The 18,646-nt window shown below is 45.0% G+C and overlaps 1 protein-coding gene across 3 annotated transcripts in view; it reads left to right on the top strand.

Annotated features, from left to right (window-relative positions):
- RNF213 (ring finger protein 213) overlaps nt 1–18,646 on the top strand; it is a 3,248,263-nt gene that overhangs the window by 2,479,931 nt on the left and 749,686 nt on the right. The gene's annotated exons all lie outside the window — the stretch shown is intronic.

The raw sequence follows: 18,646 nt of genomic DNA, 5'->3' as shown, positions 1-18,646 counted from the left end.
GGTGGCAGTGGACGTGTTCTAGCAACTATTGTGTGTGTTTTTTTTTTATCTTGCAGGCTATGTCCATAGCCTTGATAGTGCACAATAGGGGCACCCATGTACCAACTTGGGACCGCCCTCCTTTTTTCGCCATTACTAGCTTGGTAGTTCTTTGTTAGCACTTCATCTACCATTCTGGGAGGGGCAGGTCTGTGTGAGTGCTTTGCCTTTAGCAGGAACCAGTAGGTATCCCTTCCTAGGCTCCAGAGAGTTTGAACAGGCAGGAAGTGGGGGAAGAGTCTTCCAAACCCCCGGTCCTTTGTCAAAGTGCCTGATTAGGTTCAGCTCCCTTATTGTAAAATGCTGAGAGAGATTGCAGGAGAGTGTATGCTGGAACTGTATAAAAGGTTAGGTTTCTGGAGTGTAAAGCAAGTCGACCACAGGAACCAGAAGTAACCGAAGAAGAAGACGACCAGAGATGCCTGCATACCCTTTGCAAGACCGTGAAGCAACCACTGCTGTCCTGATCCCGTTTTCTATGCGACAGAGGAGCTCCGAAGAGGACGACTCCTTCTCATCGGCTGGTTGGAACAACCAGCCGCAGGATGACCTTTGAAACAAGCCATCTCCCGAGGTCCTAGGAGATTCCAGAGCTGCAAAACCCCAATACCAGGAGACCTGCTGCCCATTTCGAGTGCATCGTCGTGGAAAGGCTGAATCTGTCCAAATCCTTGCTGAAACCGTAAGAGCACTCCAGAGATCCGATCCAACTCGCCCAGATCCCCTCACCAGAGTGTGGTACTGCAGAAAGCGAAGAAGATGCCTGGGCGATCCGTTTCCTTTGTTGGTGCTGCTGAAAAGGCTACAAAACCGCAGCGTGAACCAAGAAGTTGCTGAAAGTCATGCTACAGGTCCTCTCTCGCGACTGCTGCTGAGACCCCATCCATTGTCCCGCCTTTTGTCACCAGACCAAGGAATCCGGAGGTCGGGTCCAGATCTGCCACATCGCAGAGAAGCCACCATGAACACTTTCTTCAAGCCAAAGGTACTTTGGGGGAAAAGATATTGCTAACCTGATGCCAAGAAGTCGCTCTGAGCGTTGGAGTGCACATAGGTGTCCAGGGCGACCCCCTCTTACCTCTGGCCCAAGCCGATGCTTGTGTCCCCTTCTCGAGTCAGTTTTTAGGTCTCCTTAGTTAGTTGCTAACTTGCTGCTTCAATAACTTTAGACACTGGTAAAAATCTGCAGGAACTCTTCGTAATTCGCTCTTTGTCAAGACTTCAAGCCCTCTCTGAACTGCCTCTAGCTAGGGTTGCGTTTTTGAACTTAAAAGACTTGCCTAGTGAAGAAACCATCTCTAGAACCTTGAACTATGCTCATCTTGCACTACCCACTTATTTTCCTCACTTTAAGTGACTTTTCTATATGTGTTTGCAGAGTAAATGCATTACTGTTTGACCTTTTGAAAACAGCATGAGTGTGCATTTACCGATAATACGATAACCTTGTCTTTTCCCTGTCTAATGTACTACAAATGTAACTGTGAACAAACACTGTTGAGAGAATTCTCAGAAATGTGCTAATTCCCTTCTACATTAGAAACCCCACGCTCCTTTTGCTGGATATTAGGACTTTCTAACCTGGAGAGGGTGAGACCTTTTTCCCCCTCTCTCATGTATTTTCCTGTGATTTGGACTCTGTGTTTCTTTTGACTTTGGAGTCTGAAAAACACCATGGGCATCAACTTTACATTGTGACACCCAGCACCTTCAGTGCAGTGACTCAGGGAAGTCTCTTAGATTCCCCAAATGTTTAAATACCTTCTCTTGGTGAAACTGCGGTTTCCAAGAGCAGTGAAGTGATATTGACTTTACTTACATTTTGTAACTTTCTAGACCCAGCACACACTATCTTACAATAGGGTGCTGGATGGGTTACTTAGTGGGATTGTACCTTTTTACCGACATTAAAGGTCCGCAAGGACCAAAAGTTCTAAAAATGCTACCACCAAAGGTTCTAACACCAAAGGTTTGAAACTTTGATGGTAGCATTGCAGGTAAGTTTAAAAATAAAATGTCCCCCGCAACACCCCGCTCACTATACTGTGTGGTATAGTGAGCGGGGTGTTGCAGGGGACACCCCAGCAGCACACCTGCAAAAAACAGTATAGTTTGCGGGGAAAAACCAGCAGCCCCCGTAGTAATTGCGTGTTTTCGCATGAGAAAGGTGAAAACCTTTGGTAGTTTGCACCTTTCTCATGCAAATTTTCTGACCACGGCAAAATCAGCCACGGTCGGATCATTTAGATCCTTACTTAGTATCCCCTTTGTCTAGTTTCTCATCTAACATTTTTGTTACCCTTTCTACAATTAATGGCTGGTTGCAGTGTTGGGGAGGAGCTAGCCCCTGAGTTCTGTGCCAAAAAATAGACTACAGGCATTGAGTGGGGCCCGGCTAGCTCTGGCAGAGCACACAAAGTGGCTGAGCAGCTGTTTCTGTGCATCAAAAACGCATGCAGACTAAAAACTCAATGCACGACATACAGAGTACTATGGAAAACAGGCTCATGCAGATCCCCATATCCCCAGTGAGGAAAGAGTCAGATGCACATCAAGCAGCGACAGTACTAGGAGAGGAATTTAAGGAATATTTAACAGCACTAACACGTGCTTTATCAAATATATCTCTTGACAGATTGCGCCACCCAGGAACGAAGGACAGGACACACCGGAAGGGACAGCAACTGCAAATATATCTCCCAAAACTAACCATTATTACCCAGGGAGCTGATCTACATGAAAAGTTTTGTGCGTAGATGGAACAATTCAAGATTTCAAGGAACCTATGAGGTGGTGTTTTGTACTCCTCTTGCCGTCCGTGTGAAAGAGTTCAAATATTGGGTGCATCTCTCGGATGTTCGAACAGCACCTGAGACAAAGTAAAGCTCAATAAGGACCTAGCAACAGAAGAACACAATTTAAAAAAGGGATCCATGCCAGGGTGGTGTGCAGTGGCACACACATGATTTTTCTTTTTTCTTTCATTTCTTTTTTCTTTTTTCATTTTCTATTATTTGTATTTATTTTTTTCAATTTTTTTGAAGGTCCAGAACCCGGTCAGCCTTGGTGGGAAAAGGGTCTCCTCTCCCTCTCTACCTCCCCCTCGCCCTGCCTTCTCTCCCTCTCTCCCTTCTTTCCCTTTCTCCCTTTGCTCCTTTTCTATTTTTCTCCCTTTCTCTCTTTTTCTTTCACCCTCTCTCTCTTTGATAACATTTTTTCTCCTCTCCAGGAATATGCAAGGATGCCTGACCAACGTATTCCACCCTCTCGGTTATATAGGGATAAAGTTATGTTAAATTACATTTATTCTAGAATTTAGGCAGTGTCTTTTTAGTATTATTATTATTTTTTTTAATTTAAAATGTTTAGTTTGAATTAACAAACTTTTCATTTGTCCCTACATAGACAATATCCTTCAATTTACTCATCTATGTTTCCTCTCGTAATGTCATTCCAAAATTTGATCACGGTGAATATAAGGCGTTGGTTACTTCCTTCGAGGAGTTCCGCCCATCTTTCCTCTGTTGTCAATTGTTTTTCAGAAATTTTAAAGAAATCTTTGTATAAGTCTCTTTTCTCTTTCAATGCCGGACATACCATAATCAAATGGAATAAAGTTTCTGGTCTCATTTGTTTGCAGAAGCGACAGGTATCCGATTTTTTTGTGTGTTTTATCTATCAATGCGGCAATATATTTAACCGAAAACGCAGAAACAAGTCACGAATACTGCAGCTGGGGAATTGTGCCAAATATTTCGGTAATTGGTTAAGTGCCCTCACCTCTGTTTCTGCATGCAAGTGTCGTTTGGATTTTTTCTGTGCTTCTATTGTTCTTAACCAATCATTCGTTTGTAATTTCCGTTTTGCATATTGTGGTCTATTAAGTAATAATTCCTCTGTGATGTCTTCCGCTCTCATTTTTGCTTTGATTTCATTAGACCATTTCGATAGTGCTGCTATTTGAAGAGGTTCCTTTTTTTCTCTTAGAATCTTCAAGGCTGGTATTTCTTCTTCAGATATGATTTTCCTTAACAAGTCCATTTGTTTCCACAGTACTATTGATTGTACTGATTGTAAGGCTAGTTCAAATCTTTGTCTATTCATTGGAAATGTTTTCGGTAAGGCGAGGGTTTTCCTCCAGAATAGTGCTTCATAGTACAGCCATCTCATTATGTTTTGATTAACAATTGTATCACTTGCATATGTCAGAATTGGGATTACTTTCCTTTTATACAGCAGAATTGTGGCTTTTAGAGAAAAGGTCCCATATTTTGCATGGAAGAACCGTCCTTGTTTTGCCAAGGAGCTTGCTTTTGCCTCAATGTGATGTTGCCATTCTGCTTCATTTGCTGATGGATTGATTAATGCCCCTAAATATTTGATTGTTTTGGTTGTCAAGATCATTTGGTTTCCTATTTGAATCTTCAAATTAGATTGTTTCTTTGTTTTTAGATTAATCAGTTTCATTATTCTTGTCTTGTCAGTATTGATTTGTAACTTATTGTTCACCATGTACTCTTGTGCTTTATTCACTGTTTGTTGCAATCCTTTTAATGTTTTGTCCAAAAATAATATCATCTGCATAGATTAGCGTTTGGATTGTTTCATTGTTCATTTTTGGTGGATTTGCAATGTTGTTTTGTATTTTTTCTCCAAAATCATAAGTAAATAGATTATAGAGACATGCGGCCAATGGGCAGCCTTGCTTCAGTCCGTTCTCCGATGGAATAAATTTGGTCACTCTTCCCTCTTTCGTCAATCGAACACATATCGATGGATTTGAATATAGTTCTTTTATCGGATTCAGAATATTTGGCGGGCAACCCCAATCTCTTAACTAAGCCCATAACAGTTGTCTATTGACTGAATCAAATGCAGTTCTTAGGTCTATGAAGATGGCATATAGTTGTTGTGATTTAGCCATTGCTTCATATTTCAACATGTTCAGCAGTAGGAGGTTGACATTGGTGCCTATTCGTTTTACAAATCTTGTTTGTATTTTTGCTTTTTTGTTGTTATCCTGCGCCTATTGAGTCAGCTTTGTTTGAAGGAAATCAGCGAATAGTTTTCCCAATGGGTCCAGTAAGGTCTGTAATTGGCCAGATCTTTTCTATCTCCAGCTTTAAAAATTGGAATCAAGACCGCTGTCGTCCAAGTTTGAGCTATCTTTTTCGTTTTTTCAATTAATCTTAATAGATGGCTCATGAACTTGGCCCACTGGACTGGAGCTGTTTTTAAATCGCTATTTGCTAAACCATCAGGTCCTGGAGCTCTCGAGGATTTAAGTAAATTGATCGTACTAATGATGTCTTCATTCTCCCATTTAAGGTCCCAAGGACCATCATCTCTTGGTATAAGCTTCGTAGTTGTTTGTGCCGTATTATTGTATAATGTTGAGTAGTGCTTCACCCATCTGCTTGCGTCGACTTCTTGGATCATGTTTTGATTAGTCGATGATATGTTCAACATTGACCATAGATTTCGCGTATTTATTTGTTTAAGTGCTGTCAAGATTGCTTCTGCATCGTTCTGTTTAATTGATGCTTTGATCGCTTTTATTTCATTCGAATACTTATTCTTTTCTTTTTTTATTTCCATTTCAAAATTAGGTGCCTTAAGTTTGCGCAATTTTCGTAGAACTTTATAGTGTTGTTTCTTTTTGTTTGGATTTCAATATTGAAGTAATGTGCGTGCATTTGTTGTTAATTCTTCTTTTCAACCTTCTGTTGGTATTTTTCTAGTATCCAACCATAGTCCACTTTTATGTTATCTTGAATTGGTGCATCTTCAAAGGTTGCGACTATTTCCACCATATGGTTGTGTTTTATCCTGAGTCTATTCATCCCATTTGTTAGCTCCAAGTCAGGTAGTATTAGTCATTGATCAATTCCTGGCTCACTGGCCCATTCGATCTGGATTAAATGGTGATCGCTATCCTGCTGAGATGAATTTCCTGTTGAAGTGGTTAATCTTCTGATTCTTGCTGAAGTAAATATTTAGTCAATAATTGAATTGTAAGTTTCACTTGACCAAGGTGGTAAAGGTTTACCTTCGGAGTCTGTTGGTTGGGCACTTAAGTAGATGTTCCTCTGTTTCACTTTCCTCATCCATTTTTTTGCCCTGCTCGACAGTAAAGTAGGATCTAACTGTCTACCTTCTTTATCAAATAAATGAAAGTTAAGGTCTCCTACTATAATGAAATCCATTTCGTTGTTAGTGATGGACACATTGTCAATTTCATCGTATATTGAATCAATAAATTGACATTACATTTGGGTTCCAATATATATTAAATATGGATATCACATAATTATCCCCGGCAGCAGGTGGCTCGTCCTTGTTGTCTGTTGTAATCTTGATAGTTACATATTGTGCCCACGGATGTATATTTTTACTTGCTAGGATTGTCCGTGTGGGGACTATTTTTGTTAATATCAGCATTCCTGCTGCTGGTCTACGCCGTTGTGCCACAATCACCGGATTCATTAGGGTACAAAACCCATCGCCAATCACTTCATCCGTTAGCCATGTTTCTTGCAAACATATGATATCCAAATTAACCAGGGCTATTGAGTGTTTTTCTAGGAGATGTTTATTTCCTCTTGTATTCCACGATCCCAGTGCTATTCTAGACTTTTGCGCTTCTTTCTTTTTTGATTGTTATAAATAAGTTTTCCTTCCAGTTTGTTTAAACATCAAATTTGGTTTCATATGTAGGGTCTCCCGGTAATCACGCCAAATGGGATGATGGAGTGAATCGTCTTCAGACTGCCTCTTAGATCTTAAGTTATTATCATTTTGAGAAGCCTTTGTCCCTTTGCTCTGAACCTCATTGTTAATTGCTTTGTGGTTCTTAAATGGAGCCATGTTTTTTTCTTTTTTTTTCTGCGACTGCCCGTGTGACAAAGATTTCCTCTATGCCGAATCCTAGTTTCTCAAATTGTTTTTTCGTGGCTAGAACCTTTTGCATTATGTCTTGACTGAAAAAATCAATTTGGACCTCTTCCATATCTTGCTTATTTGGAAAGAGTACTAGGTCTAGATCATCCGATTTTATTTTCTCCACTTGTGGGATTGCTTTAAAGAGCCGTAAAATGTTGGCTCTGTTCATTATTACCGGGTCATCTGTATTAGCTGTCGTTGGATATAAAGCTATTCTGTAGGCAGCTGTTGTATCCTGTGGATTTTGGAATTTAGGTCTAATTAAAATTGGACTAGGTTGAGGTGACAGGCTATTATGGGTGCTATCTTCAGATTGCGACTCGCTTGCTAACCACGCTTCATCATTAGAGATAGTAGAATATTCCAACTCGAGGACCGATGTCTCTTCGTCGTGAGAGTCGGTTACAGTTTGACCGTTTGCCGTATCTTGATATTCATCAACGAGGATTAAAGTCGCATCTTGTGAGTTAATTGATATGGAATTATAATCACTCATATCGTCAGCTGTTGATATATCTATAATTGGAATAGGATTTTCCACTTGGCCAGGTATATTTTTGTTGATTATCTCCAGTAGCACATCCAATGGTTCACTCATTGCATTCGCATCTACCTTGATAACATCATTTTGGATTATCGTCTTTTTTTGTTTCTTTGCTTTTTTGTTGTATACCTTTTTGTTTGAGAGTAGGCTGATTGTTATTATTAGCCTCTTCTGTTAATGTGTTCTGGGTTAACTTTATTTTTCTCAGAAATGTGCGAAATCCATTTTGATTTTTTGTTGTTGTTTTTTTGCCTTTAGGTCTAGTTATCAGGTCTTGTCCTACCATTCCACGCTTTGAGAGATCAAATATATTGAACGGGGCACACACAGGTGGTTCAGTATTGACGGGATGTGAGGATATTGTCAAATTTGTTGGAGACATCGGGATGATTTGCATTTCATATTGTGAACTTTGATCTGCTTTGTCTTCTAATTTGTTTTTCGCTTCAGTTTGCGTATGATTTGTTGCGTATTGTTTATGTTCCAACATGTACGTCTGTTTTTTTGTTTTTTCTTCTCGTTGACACAGTTTCCAAGAGGTTCTGTTTGTCTACCCGGTCAACTCTTGCGAGTTCTGCTAATCGTGATTGCCATACTCTAGATGTTTCGGCTTCTTGATTTAGCCGCTCCTGAATAGTATTTATAAATGTTTCCACATATGTTTGTTTAGTCATTATCATTGCCAGCAGCGTTGCCTGGTCTTTAGTAGAATCAGCCATATATTCCTGTATCTTTAGGAACGGAATCATTGCAGTCGACAGGACTGCTACCAACGTATTTTGTAGATCTAACATGGTCGTTGGGATTCTTTGTTGAGATTCCGATGCCTGGGCTTGGTGTTCCGGTGCTACCTTCACAGGGGAGGCATAAGGTTCTTCTGTCTTGTGGTTATCTACCACTTTATTCAAAAGAGATGTCTTTTATCATCAAGTGAGCTAGAACTTGCTCATATAATTGGCGTTGAGGTCTTGATGATTTTTATATTGTTAGGCGTGCTTACCCCATCAAAAGGTTCATTTCTTTTTTCCTGAGACTCCATTACGGCCTCAAACTCGGTGATATCAAGAGAAAGTCTAGCAACTCTGCGTGCTACAGGTTTGCTGTGATCAATGTTGTGTCTCTGAGCTGGTGTGTATGTAGATTACCAGTGTAATTTTGCCGCTTTAGCTCGGTCTTGACGCGATGGGGTACCACAGTATTCTTGTTCATCTAATGTCATCCTCTTTTTATCTTTTGGTTGAATTGGGTGTGCTATCCCGTCGGATGGGTTCCTTAGAGCTACGCGTATATCTCTTTGGCTACTATTCATTGGGACGTCGAGGTGTGAGTTCAATGAATGGTTGTTTAGAGGCATAGAAGTGTTCGTTTCCACATGTTTCAAATCATTAAATTTTTGCATCTTGTGTGTGTTAGGTCGAATTAAATCTGTTGGGTGGTTTTCTGTTACGTTCTCTATACTCGGCGACTGCTCTTTCGGCGATTGGGGAACAATTTCCTCTGACAGGATTGGGCATGGATTTGTCTTTGGTATTTGTTTGTTACCTTGTGAGGGTATATTTTCTAGTTTGTTATCCTCGTTTGGATTACTTTCCTCAGTTGTCATGTAAGGGGCGTGGTTTTTGGATATTTGTGCAATGGATTCCTCTAGCTTCCCTTGGAGCCTAGTTCTTGGTTTTTGTGTTTCCATTGTTGTGATCGACACCACACCTGTGGTTTGGTCACCGGAAGGGTTTCTAGTTGTATCGCTCAGTACTTACCGCCGCACCCAGCCACAAACAGCAGAAAACAGCGCACGCCCTTTACTCCTCGCGGGCTTCACGCCGCAAGGGTTGCGCTGTGCTGAATTTGAATGTCACTTCCTGGGGGGGGGTGTCTCCAATGTCACGTGACCAATGTCACGTGTCCAAGCAATCACTCGGCCCGCTCGCGTCAAACTGCTATCAGCTCCAGCTGATATGCTGATAGGCTTACGCGAATGGAGCGGATCGACAGCAATTCACGGTAAGCAAAAGCACAGCAAGGCACCAGCAGGGCACCAGATAGACCCTCCCAGCCGAACAGCAGACAACAGCGCACACCCTTTACTCCTCGCGGACTTCACCCGTGCACCAAGGGTGCCAAAGCTTTTAGTATTATAATATTTGATATGAGACTGGTCGTGGTTGTTGTAGTGGATGAAGTTATGTCTGTTATATGGGGTGGCCATATAAACGGGGGGATGGACAGTTGAAAAACAATGCTAGTATTAATATATCCATGAAACAAAAACACAATCACAAAATGTCTCACTTTTTTCAGCCACCCCTACAAGTTTTCTTAGACTAATGAAACAGGAAGTACAAATGACGTATGATTTATATAAGGAGTTGGGCTTTGATGCCATTTCTGATATCGAGTATCCAGAATCTTCCAGTAGCTGGTACTCCGATATGCGCACGGTAGGAAGGCATGTAATCAATGATAGCTGTTGTGTGTGCACTCATCCTGCACGCATCAGGGGCTCCTAAGGTTTTAGTTGCACATCCAGTCCCATTTACAGAGGCCCAATGCCTGGTACATCTTGCACAATGGTGGATAAAGGACACATTCCAGGCACACAGTGGGCGGTTGAGGAGCATTGATCTAAACCCTGCGTTATGCATTGGCAACACGAAATACCGCCAGTGTCTACAAGTACCATATTTTCCCTTGGGAGGTTACTCACATGTCAAAGACAGATGGCAGGACACCACTGTGACATGCCTGCCAGATGGACAGATTGAGTACAGCAGAGAAGCAATAGCCCAAGTAGAGACTATGTGTGCGCAAATATGGTCCCAAAAAATAACAAGGCTGACATAGATTGCAACAATGGAGAAGCCAGTGCGCATACATAGACATTATTACCTTACCTATACCTTACCTATACTTACCATGCCTGTAACACTTTCACGACTTGTAACTTGTAACCATGCAACCTTGTCAAGCGCCTAGATGCCCCAGGGCCAGGCGGCGCTATATAAATAATAAACTAAACTAAACATGAATTATGAACTTTGGTTTTGCAGTGAAGGAACAGTTCCTGTTGGCGCAAACAAACAGTGCAACCACACTCTTGTGATCCCTGATATGACGAAAGGTACGGTAGCAGTGATGGATTACTACTGGGTTTGTGGCCAACAAGCCTACTTGCACCTCCCACTCTCATGGAGGGGCAAGCAATTCACTGGCCATCCTGCACTCAATGCTACTAGTAATCCTGGAAGAACACCTGAAGTGAGAAAAATGCCTGTTGAGGTGCCTGCAGCCACTCTAGCACCTAAAGAAGCAGAAAGAAGCTTGCCAATCACACACGAATTTGGTATGCTGCCAGAAAAAGGACGATTTCAACTGTGGGGAAGAAAGAAGAGATCCAACTGTCTCAAAAGACTGTTCCGCACTGCTCAGAGGAATACCGGACGAGTATCAGCCTTTTAGCTCAGCAGAGACTTCCTTTTTCATCTTTGAATGCTCCTGGGGTACAAGCAGCTGCTGCACTTTATAGCCCCGGAGTATGCCGAGAATGGGTCACTATCTCACATTATCAAGGCAGTGCACAATCTAGATGTTCAAATGAAGAAAGAAGGTAGAGTTCAGAACACGGGGTGGCTATCGCTTGCCTTTGATTGGGTCCTGTCCTGGCTGAAGGCAGCAGTAAAAATTAGTTTGTTTTTCTCAGAGCCCTGTAAAGAGCTCTGTGCCCAAAGGAATATGCAGCCTGTGCTAATAATATACTACAGGCATTGCGTGGGGCCCGGCTAGCTATGGCAGAGCACACGAAGTGGCTGAGCAGCTGTTTCTGTCCATCAAAAACCCATGCAGACTAAAAACTCAATGCACGACATACAGAGTACTATGGAAAACAGAGTTTTAAGCGGAATTATATGAGTATATAGAGTAAAGTGTGGAGAGTATGGCGGGAAGGTGGGTTCTATATATAAATGTTTGATATATCAAATTTTCTGATGTTTGTTAATCTGCTTAGAATCACATGCTGTGCATAGGTCCGACATCCAGTGGTCACTGCGGAGTATTGCATTTTGTTTTTCGTAGTCGAAAAGGGATGTCGACAAGGCGTGTCTGAAACACTATCCCTATAGTGACGTGCGTTGTACCCACAATCCCTCACGCGTCGAGGTCCCTCAGATTGTTTTTTTCCGCCCAGCTACTGGTCGCCTTTACGCGGAGCTCCTCGAGAGACATTGCAGATTTCATGTCCTCGACCTTTGGTCGTTTTCTTATTAATATATAAACACATAGATCCCTCCCTCGACGCAGTTGTGAAGCTGTTCTCCGCCGAGCAAGATCTTCGACGGAGGGGACGAGCGGAGGAGATCCTTTGGCGTTGCCGAACTCGTGCCCTGGCCTCGCAGGCCATATACAGTAGGGAGAGTGGGGTCGTGGGACATCTCTGGTTCTTTTCTGAGAATGCCTTTCCTTTTCCCCTTCCTTTCCTTTGGGGTGGTTATCACGATTTATTGCCTCGGCTATGGAGAGGACACCCTTTAGGTTTTGCCCGCTTTGCAAAGGCAAGTTTACTTGGAAGGACAAGCATTCACGGTGTAACCGCTGCTTGCCCCTCGATCACAAGGAGGAAGGTTGCGCGGCTTGTCGGCTTCTTAAGCCTAAGACTCTAAAAGACCGTAGGGTCAAAAGGTGGGCGGCCTATGCGATGTCGAAGGCCGATGGTTCACCCGCCGCTGCTACCACCGACAGTGACGAGGAACGTGATAACACTACCTCCGCTACGGAAGTCGAAAACCCCTCTAAGGAGTGCTCGCGCGCTTCGTCGTCTGTACCCGGCCCCGACGGGCTCGGCTCATGCCCTGCTTATGGGGATGAACACCCCGGCGACATTGACGCACACAAGAACTCACATAAGCACACAACCCACGGCTCTTCTTCGTCGAAGGCGAAGAGAGCATCAGCGCCCAAGGAGACGCAGGTTCCACCGGCGGCCTCCTCGGACCGTTCGGGTTCGAAGCCCCTCTCGCAGCCGCGACCAGCGACTGGGCTTTCGGCAAATAAGGGCGCCGCCCCCAAATCATCGGCCGGCGCGCATCAGCAGAAAGCGCATGCCGCCGTAGAGCGATCGACACCCGTAGCGTCGAAACCGTAGCCCTCCGCTGACAAACGAGTCGCCGAGAGCTTGGCGAGGATCGTTGTAGCCGACGCCCAGAAGCGTACGCCGAAGGACACGTCGAGCGCTACGCAGAGGTCGAAAGACACGCCGAAAAGGCCCGAAGAAAGGCAGGGACTACCCCCTTCAGTCGGGGGGACACCCAGCACACCTGAAGGCTTTCCGGAGGGCGACGGGACACTTTCCTCGACGCTTTGGGAAAGGTCAAACCGTTTTCAGCTAGATGACTCTACTTTTCCCCCGCTAGACCGCTCAGGGGTACCCCATGAAACCATGGAAAGGCTCCATCTCTGTATGGAGAGGATGGAGAGGTTTATGAATACCCAGACCCCTCAAACTCCCAAGAGAACAAGAGAAGGGCCTCAGGAGGAACCCAGGGCCAAATATCCGAGGCTAGTCAATCCCCAGCATGACACAGCCTCAGACTTCCATAATGTGTATGACCTCACTGGGGAGGAACATTACTTAGAGGAGGAGGATGATTTTATGGACGACGAAGAGGGACAGAACCAGGAGGAAGGTCTGGAAGACAGTCCAGACATTATAGGAGAAGGCTTCAGAGAAAACCCAGAAGAAGGACCTTCGCACCCCTGGCAATCCCCATCAGTATATTCCGACACTGATGTCCTGAACCTAAATCCTCCTGACAATTCACCTGTTAGGAACACGTCTCCCATTGACGATCAGCCCACTTTCAATGACCTGTTGTGCAGAGCAGCAGCACATTTCGAACTGGACACTGGGGAGCTCTCTCCTGAATTAGACTTTGTGGAAAGAGTAATTAAGGAGAAACCCCCGGTCAGCCAGACCATTCCCCTCCTCGCTTCAGTGAAGAGAAGAACGCTGTCCACTCCCGCATTGATCAGATGGGTCAATCCAAGAATTGAAAATCTTTTCACTCCTTCACCCTCAGACCCGCTGTACTTCAGGGGACATTCCATTCCAGATTCCCTGGTAGTAACTAATACAAGGAAGAGGGCAGGGGTACCACTTTCCACCAGTGAGGCACCTCCTGACAAGGAGGGCAAGAGGTTATATGCCCTTGCAAAAAGAGTAACATCCTCGGCTGCCTTTTCGGCAAGAATTGCGAACAACAATTTTTTTACTCGCTAGCTATGCAGACGCGCAGTGGGCCAAACTGCGCAAGGACGCCGAAAAAGCACCGGAGCCATTACGTACACGCCTGCTTTCAAATATTGGTGAAGGAACCCAGGTCAACCAGAGTATTGTAAAGAACTCTCTGGATGCGGCAGAAACAGCGGGACGTTCCCTGGTGCAGGGAATACTCCTAAAACGCCATGTATGGCTGCGCAACTCAGGGTTTAAACCGGAGACACAGGCGTCTTTAATAAATAAACCTGTTGAAGACTCTAACCTCTTCGGGAAAGCGGTGGATGAGGCTCTAGAGATGGCTATACTATACTATCAAGACTCTTGACCAAATCTCTAAGCCCACTACCAGACGCGGCTATGGCAACAAACGCTTTTTTCGTGGCCAACGCCAACAACAACAAAATCAGCAGCAACAGTACCCTGCCACCAATTACCAGACCAATAGTGGGCAGTACAGCCAAAGAGGCCAGCGCCGGGGTAAAGGGAGAGGTCGGGGGTCCACCCCCAGAGGCTCCCAAGCCCCCAACAACTCCAAGTGATGCGAAGATTCGCGTCCCCTCCCATGCAACACCGGTCGGGGGCCGGATAACATCCTTTCTTCCTGCATGGGAGGGTATAACGTCAGACCGTTGGGTACTTTCCACCGTAGCCCACGGATACTGCATCGAATTCAACAGTTCCCCATCCTACAGACCCCCGAGGGGACGACGCATGACACCGGAACCATTTTGCCATCCTTCTCCAAGAAGTACAACAACTGCTGGAAAAAGGAGCCATAGAGGTTGTGCCTCTATCTCAGGTAACGGAAGGTATTTATTCAGTGTACTTCCTTGTACCCAAAAAGGATCTAACCATGCGCCCTGTATTAGATCTGCGCCCAGCGAACAAGTTTATCAAACCCCAAAAGTTTCGTATGGTAACCTTACAAGAAGTGATCCCACTGCTTTCACAGGGAGATTACATGACAACATTGGACATGAAAGATGCATACTTTCATATTTTAATGTTGCCAGCGCACAGAAGATACCTCAGGTTCATGATAGAGGGCAAACACTACCAGTTCAGAGTGCTACCCTTCGGCATAGCATCAGCACCAAGGGTATTCACGAAGGTGCTGGCAGTGGCAGCGGCCCACCTGCGCAGGTTGTCCATCCCAGTTTACCCTTACCTCGACGACTGGCTCATAACAGGGGATTCTTACGAAACATGCTTCTCCAATACCCAAAAGACGGTAGACCTTTTGTTCCAGTTGGGCTTCTCCATCAACGAAAAGAAGTCCAGTTTAGACCCCAGTCAAATCAAGCAATTCCTAGGGGCTCTAATTCAAACAAGGGACGGCCTTGTCTTCCCCTCCAAAGAGAGGGTCCAAAACATGCTGTTTCAGATCCCTCAATATGTGACCGGTCGAGAGGTGACGGTACGCAAAGCAATGCGCTTGCTAGGAATGATGGCGTCGTGTATTTATTTGGTACCTCACGCGCGCCTGCGCATGCGCCCTATGCAAGAGTGGCTCAACAGCCAGTGGTGTCAGGCCAGCGGACTATGGGACGATCTAGTGGTGGTCTTGCAGGCCTTGGTTCTCTCGCTACGGTGGTGGACAAAGGGAAACCCTTTGCCACACCCGCGGCGGAAGCCACTCTAACCACAGACGCATCCCTCACAGGATGGGGGGCTCACCTATCCCATCAGACTGCTCACGGAGTGTTGACTCCGAACGTAGCATCCAAACACATAAATCTACTGGAGCTACTAGCTGTGTTCAAGGCGCTAAAAGCCTTCCAGGAACACCTACAAGGCAAGACAGTGATGGTCCTTACAGACAGCACCACAGCCATGTACTACATCAACAAGCATGGGGGCACCCACTCTCCAGGACTGTCCAAACTGGCCCAAAATATATGGAAGTGGGCTCTCAGACAAAACATGTTCCTACTGTCACAACATGTACCAGGAGAACTCAATCTGCTGGCAGACAAACTCGGCAGAGATTTCCCCCTGCCCGAAGAGTACGAATGGCGACTGCACGAAGACATAGTCTTCGACGTCTTCACACAATGGGGATTCCCAGAAATAGACCTGTTCGCAACCCTGGAGAACTCACAATGCCTAAGTTACGCCTCCAGGTACCCCCAGAACCAATCCAAGGGGAACGGTCTGTCGATGCAATGGTCAGGGAAATTTGTTTACGCTTTTCCCCCGACTCCCCTTCTCAACAGGGTGGTGCACAAGATGCACCAGGAACAAGTGACCATGATACTAGTGGCCCCTATGTGGGCCCGACAGCCATGGTTCGCTCACTTGATGGAGATGTCTCTATCTCCCCCAGTGAAACTCCCCTGCCCGTACAACATGCTGTCACAGGACAAAGGCAGGACTCTGCATCCATGCCCCCAGAACATTAACTTAGCAGCTTGGCTCCTGAGAGCATAGAGTTCGGACATCTACAGCTCCCGCAGAGATGCATGGACATCCTCAGGGAAGCCAGAAAACCTAACACTCGCCACTGCTATTCTAGCAAGTGGAAAAGATTTGTCATCTGGTGCAGGAGTAAAAGCATCAACCCTATTGACTGCTCTCCCACACATATTGTTCTATACCTGACCCACCTATTGGATTCAGGTCTAGTGTTTAACTCCATTAAAGTCCACTTAGCGGCACTTTCTGCATACACCACTTCCCAACTCAAAGTGTCGTGGTGGAAGATCCCTGTTATAAAGGCCTTCATGGAGGGAGTAAAAAGAATACACCCCCCCGATAGCTGACCCAGCTCCCGGATGGGACCTTAATGTGGTACTTACCAGACTCATGGGCTCACCATTCGAACCCATGCACAAAGCATCTCTTAAACACCTCACTCTTAAGACTGCTTTTTTAATAGCTATCACCTCCATTAGGAGAGTAAGTGAACTTCAGGCTCTTTCTATTCTAGACCCCTTCGTTACAGTTCACAGAGATAAGGTGGTTCTACGCACTCACCCTAGGTTTGCTCCGAAATTTATTTCTAAATTCCACGTAAACCAATCTATAGAACTACCAACGTTCTTTCAAAATCCTTCCAATTTGGGAGAAAGGACTCTGCACACACTAGATGTACGCAGAGCGGTCATGTTCTACATGGAAAGAACCAGACCACTGAGGAAGACTAATCAATTCTTCGTCTCGGTGGCAGCAGGAAGAGAAGGAGATGCAGTTTCAAAGTCCACTATTTCTAGATGGATTGTTCAATGCATCACTCTCTGCTATACTCTTGCTAAGAGAGAACTGCCCTTTAGGCCAAGAGCACACTCTACTCGAGGCACGGGGGCGTCCATAGCATTCATTGCAAATGTTCCCCTTGAGTCCATCTGCGAAGCGGCTACCTGGAGTTCTGTGCACACCTTTACAAAACACTACTGTCTAGATGCACACTCTAGATCTGACTCCCAGGTGGGACAGGCAGTATTAAGACACCTTTTCTCTACTGTTCCTTCTCATAACCCACCGCCAACTCCGGGTACTGCTCGCTAGTCTATGCACAGCATGTGATTCTAAGCAGATTAACAAACATCAGAAGACAATGCATTACTTACCGTAAAAGCATTTCTGATGGTTGTATCTGCTTAGATTCACATGCGCCCACCCTTCCTCCCCGCTCGGATGGAAGGAACATAGACTTCCTTTTTATATCTCTCTTTTCTGTACTCACTCACGTCTAGAAGGCTCCCTCAGGGCAGAAAAATACAAACAGAGGGACCTGACGCGTGAGGGATTGTGGGTACAACGCACGTCACTATAGGGATAGTGTTTCAGACACGCCTTGTCGACGTCCCTTTTCGACTACGAAAAACAAAATGCAATACTCTGCAGTGACCACTGGATGTCGGACCTATGCACAGCATGTGAATCTAAGCAGATACAACCATCAGAAATGCTTTTACGGTAAGTAATGCATTGTCATGTTAAACAAGAGTTACAATTTATTCTTGCCTAGGCAGCAGTATGGTAAGTGGTTTTGTCCTAGATGGCAACCCGGCCATGCAAAAAGGAAGACTGCAGCGTCCCTTGTATGGGAAGAAGTACAGTTTTGGATGAGCTATGCCAGTATCCAGTAACCAAGTTGAACAGTATATAAGGCGCCTGCTTGGCATCAGTCTGGAGGAGCCAGCCACGGAAGACAGAATGCTGGTCGGGGAGCAGAGTCCTTAGCCCCGCCCACATCCTCATTTTTGTTCAGATTAAATTTGTTATCCTTGCAAGATGAGACTCTTGGTCTTAATTCCCTAGCGGGGTGAACTTTAATCTGGTGTGAGTGTGATTAGGGGTAACCCAATATTTGTAAGGGGTACCCCTGTAAGTATGGGCTACCCTTCAGTAGTGGTTTACTTTTTCCTACCATTGTGCATTTTTTACCCTAGGCTGCAATTGCAGCTGCAGTAAGACACCCAAGGGTGCCCATTTTGTCAAAATGGTCCTGTCGTCTTATTTCGCCATTTCTTATTGGAAATAAGAAATGGCGAAATTCTCAAGAATTATTCTCAATAATTCTTGAGAATTACTCTGTGCGCCAAACCAGGTTGGTCCCTTTGTTTGTTTTGTCTTTGGCAGGATTCACTGGTGAAGCCCGCCTCTGGCTCCAGTGTGTCCGGCAGGGGCAGGAAGTGAGTGAGATTACCAAAACTCCCTGTTCTTAATCCCCATGGTTATAGGAATGCACCGATAGGTGATTGGCCGGCTGGCTGTCCTTGGAGGACAGACACCCTGCTGTGTGATTGACAGCTAGGCAGGAATGAATGGGAGAAACCTGCATAAAAGGCGAAGCTTTTTGGGTTGGAAGGCAGAGTCAACCACTGGATGAAGGAATCCGAAGAAAA

The sequence above is a fragment of the Ambystoma mexicanum genome, chromosome 3q, assembly GCF_040938575.1.
Source record: "Ambystoma mexicanum isolate Mex_15411 chromosome 3q, UKY_AmexF1_1, whole genome shotgun sequence".
In the NCBI taxonomy this organism is placed as follows: domain Eukaryota; kingdom Metazoa; phylum Chordata; class Amphibia; order Caudata; family Ambystomatidae; genus Ambystoma; species Ambystoma mexicanum.
The sequence above is the reverse complement of the archived record's forward strand: the minus strand, read 5'-3'. Positions and strand labels throughout refer to the sequence as shown.